The sequence below is a fragment of the Sinocyclocheilus grahami genome, unplaced genomic scaffold (assembly GCF_001515645.1).
Source record: "Sinocyclocheilus grahami isolate Dianchi unplaced genomic scaffold, SAMN03320097.WGS_v1.1 scaffold1289.1, whole genome shotgun sequence".
Taxonomy (NCBI): domain Eukaryota; kingdom Metazoa; phylum Chordata; class Actinopteri; order Cypriniformes; family Cyprinidae; genus Sinocyclocheilus; species Sinocyclocheilus grahami.
This window is the reverse complement of record NW_015506468.1, coordinates 268,210-273,385: the sequence shown is the minus strand read 5'-3', so window position 1 is coordinate 273,385 and position 5,176 is coordinate 268,210.

Sequence of the window (5,176 nt, the reverse complement as noted above, 5' to 3'; positions counted from 1 at the left end):
TATATATATATATATATATATATATATATATATATATATGTACTGGAAAACAAGATATAATACTTTTTGTGGAACGATATTTACTCTAGAATTTAGTCCGCTTCATTTTCTGTGGTACAGTGAAGAAATTCCATGTAAAACAATTTTGACTCAGAAATTGCTTGTAAATTTCTAGTAAAATCCCCCAAAAATAATTAAAAAGAAACAGCAAGTAATATTGAATTAAACATGAAATTACAAAATAGAAAACTTTTTATGGTGCAATTTTTAAACGTTACGAGACTGTCTCATTGCAGATCTGTAAGGACACATTTCTAATGATGATCTTGAGATTTCTGCTCGTTTATGACACGCATAAGTTAATGTGACAGATGGTGTTTCAGGTTTGTATTCCTCTGTGTGAATGAAGTGACTCTCAGCTCAAACTCACTCTGGGCTTTATAACCTACTTACCTGAGTGACAGCCAATAAGAAGGAAACAACCCGACCAATCAGAAACCAGCATTACAAAACTACTACAGAAAACGACCGCCAGAACATATACTGTTTATGAAATGGTGGAGCAGGAAATATTAGTTCCCTATCGAAAGGTAACTCCCGTTGCGTCGTCTTTTGAGGACTTGTATGGGGACACCCCTGCAGCTATCCGGTGCTTGCATATCAACTGCCTCGAAATGAAAAATGTTATACAATGATATATTCACATAAAAATGTACATCAATATCGACAAAAATATATAGAAATTTTGCGTCATTTTTTCCTCCACATTTACTGAGTGAGAAGCTGCTGATCAGACGCAACATGGTTTAGTAGAAAAATATTAAGTTATGAGCAGAATGTGAAATAGCATTCAAATTGAATAAATGCATTATGGTGTTTAAATCAAGACACATTTACTTTGAAAAAATTATAATTATAATCAAAATCAAAATATTTTCCAACTGGGTAAGAAAAATAATCTTGTTTTCCATTTGAATTAAGTTTATTTTTCTGACCACATTAGCATTCTTGTTTTAAGCATACATTTTTCAGAAAACAAGCCTTATCTTATCTTTCGCTTCTCAAGAATGCATCTTGATTTAAGAATGTTTAAATATTTATACTGCAAAACGAGACATTTTCTTTAAAATAATCTCCGCATAAAGTCATAGATAGTTTTAATTCTGGTTAAAAACAAACAAACAAAAAGTTATTGCACAAATACATTATCCTCCAATGACTGAAAACAACAATAATAATATAAAAAATAAAATCACGGTTGATCTACTTTGTTGATCACATGTAAGATTGTTAATAAATATGATTCTCAGAACAACATTCTAACACATGAAATGAAATGGACCACAACATTTAATAAAGCAGTCATGATTTTGCTCTTTTGGTCCGTTCAGAGTGTATCTTACAGTATTAATAAAATCATTTCAGAGATGATACTGGCACCATTTTTGGACACAAAACACAAAACATTCTCTGAGATGCAATTAAAACGTTCCCACAACGTTCGGTCAACGTTTCAAGACGAGGGAAGAAAAAGCATCGCATATTCCTAAACAGAGATATTGTCTGAAGAAGTCAAAAACGACTTGCATTAAATGGAAGTACAAATACAAGAACATACAAATGGCAAAAAGAAGAAAATATTTACGTTAATATGATATTTTAAATATATTAAAATCTGTAAATCTACATGAATCAACAAAAATAAGCCTCTTCTCCACCGGCGAACAGATCAAAGCTTATTGGTCAAATTTGTCAGTTATGAATCAGAATCAAATAAATTAATTTCGGTTCCAATTAAAACGATCAGCTGACGAAACGAAATATTTCTACAAACATTTACAACAGTGAATAAAATACTCTCAGATTTCACTTTTGTTCTATTCGGCTGTTGTTCGTGGAAATGCATGAATATGTTTGCAGACGAATCTCACAAAACCTGTCAAGAAGACCACGACTGCGTCAATATTTCACCATAAAGTCAAAAGAGAGAAATAAGAAATCATATTTAGCCTAAAGCAAATGCAACCCAGGACCAAACATGATTAGTATTTATTTAAGTATGTATGGTTGCATTTGTTATTTTTGAAGTTTCGTTATTCTCAATAATGATTTTCATTTAAAATCTCATTACATACTAATATTAATAATCATAATAAAACAAAGTACATCAAAAAGGTACAATACTATAATGATGTATAAATATTTTCTTTCTTTTTTTTGCAATGTAAATTTAGATGAAAATCATAATCATCAACACAGGGAAATATTATTATTATTAATTATTAAAATAATTATATTTTACCTAAAGAAAATGTATCCTACTTTATGGACCACTAAGACAATTTTCATAAAAAATATTGATATACTCAAATTATGTATTTATACAATGTAGTTGTATTTGTTAATTTTTGATCTTCTTTTGTTTTTGTATTAATTTCAATTATCATTACAAATGATATATATCTCTCTCTATACATATTTACACACTACTATGGTGCTTAAATACTTGTACAATAAGAATTTAAATGAAAATCATAATCAAAGTAGAGAAAAAAATTATATTTAGTCTGAAGAAAATGCATCCCACGTTTAGGATCATTAACTATATTTTTTACATTAAAATTATATTGATAAACGTAAATTATTTATATACAATAGCTGTGTTATTCCATTATTCTCAATGATGATTTTCATTTGCAATCTCATTACAAAAAACAAAACAGCTACTACAAATACAAATGTGGTTTAAATTCTATAAATAAAAAATTTTTTGCTAATGAGAATTCAAATGAAAATAATCAGAGCATAACAAAAAACTACAAAATAGAAAAAATATATATATACAGTAAAGTAAAACATCCAAACACATTATAGTAATAAGAATTTAGAGGAAAAATACGAAACTTGAAAAAATTAATTAATGTTCAAATGGCTCAAAATAAATGGTTTTAAATACGAGCTGGATGAGTTCTCGACAAGTTTTGTGAAATTCATCAGACATTTTTAAAAAAACACAAAGTTCCAGCCAAAGATCCAACAACAGAGAGACAGAAAGAGACAGAAAGAGAGATTTTACTGTCGGATGCGTGCGTTTTCCTGCAGCTTTATGCCCAAGTGCTAAACCGATCAAAAAGGGCATCACATTCTCCTCGATCAATGGAAACCAGCGGGAAGGACTGACCTTTGATTTCCCAAAATATATATATATAAAAATGAGTGGTTACTTCAAAGCAAACATGTTTCAATTCTCCAAAACCTCTAAGCCTCACCATTCATTTGTTCATAATTTGACTATTGTCAATTCAGATGTTGTAGCTGTGCTGAATGCTGACTGTGATTGATTTCACCGTCCTCAGTGCAAACATGCAAAAAATAAATGCGCCAAATCGTTCAAAAAGGCACGTTAGTGTCATGTCCAATAGAGAAAGCAGTAAAAAGTGCACATCCTTACATAAGAGTCTGCGTGGGTGAGATTCGCCTAGTCTGACACTGACCAGATAACATACGAGTGGTTTGGCTTCAAACGGCGACTGAATCTCATGTTGGAGATTCTGCAAGAGCAAAAAAAAAAGTCTGAAAGAGTTTAGAAAAAAAAAAACACTGTGGTAAAAAGAAAATCACTCCCACTCCGTCTCATTCTCTCTGCCACCTACTGCGTCCGCCTACAGATCCGCTTTATATAGAGGAACATCTAATGCCCACACGCGAGAACACAGAGGAAGAGCTCCGACACAGGGAATGAAAGGTAAAGAATTGTGAGGGGAAAAAAGCAGGATTGCGAGAAATAAATTGTGAGAAGTGTTATAATTTTGAAAAAAAAAATAAAAATAAAAAAAAAATTACAGAAAAGTCATAATTGTGAAGAAAAAAAGTCACATGAGAAGTCAATTTCGGGGAAAAAAAAATTACGGAAAAGTCAATTGTGAGAAAAAAAGTCATAATTGTAAAAAGAAAAGTCATAACTGTGAAAAAAAAAAATTACGGAAAAGTCATAATTGTGAGAAAAAAAAGTCAATTCTGAGAAGAAAAGTCATAATTGTGAAAAAAAATAATAAAAGTCATAACTGCTGGAAAAAAAAATTGTGAGAAGAGTCATAATTGCGAGAAGGAAATTCATACTTGCGAAAAAGTCACAATTGGGAGAAAAAAAGTCATGCATGCAAAAAGAAAAGTCTAATTCCGAAAAAAGTCAACTGTGAGAAAAGTCAATTGTGAAAAAATTAAATTGTGAGAAAATCCTAATTGCGAGAAGTCATAATTGTGAGAAAAAGTTATAATTGCAAGAATAGTTGTAACTAAGAGAAAAGTAAATTGCGAGAAAAAAAAAAAAGATAATTATGAGATAAAGACTAGCGAGAAAAGTCAAAAGAGCTAGAAAAAGTCCATCACGAGAAAAAATGCATTATTGCGAGAATTGTTCAGAATAGCAAGAAAAAAGACAAACTCATAAGTGCGAGAAAAAAAGAACTGCAAGAAAAAAAACAGTGAGATATAAATTCCCCAATGTAAAAACCACGAGACACCAGATGAAGCGTTCAAACAGAGCTTGTGCATAACATTTCTTAAAAAGTGAAAAAGGGAATGGTAGGTAACGTCAAAGATGAAATGATCTGTCTCTTTCTGCAACAGACACACATATAAACGCACACATACGCACACTGGAGGAGCCTCGACAGAGTCCAGATAGTCCCTGATTCTCCAGAAGGGAAAGAGGATAAGTGTGGGAAGACCGGAGGGGTTTTGGATGTGAGCGTCGGCCGCGGGTCACTGCGACTTATCGTCCGAGTCGGAGGCGTTGGGCTGGTGTTCTCGGGGAATGCTGAGGCTGGTGTGACGATCCCACAGTTTGTGGAGTTCAGTGGCTTCGCTTTCGCTGCTGGTGCCGCTGGTGCCACTGTCTCTGAAACTCGCCAGCGGCGGACGAACCTTCACGCCCTTCACCGTCATCGAGCCCTCGATGGCTTTACGCAGCTGCAGCAGACGATTAACAATTAACAGACACATTCAACTGATCAGAAGAGACATTTATAATGTTACAAAAGATTTCTATTGCAAATAAATGTTGCTCTTTTGAACTTTCTATTCATCTGTGAATCCTGAAAAATAAAATGCATCACAAAAACCATGAAAGTATTGGGCAGCACAACTGTTTTCAACATTGATAATAATCAGAAAT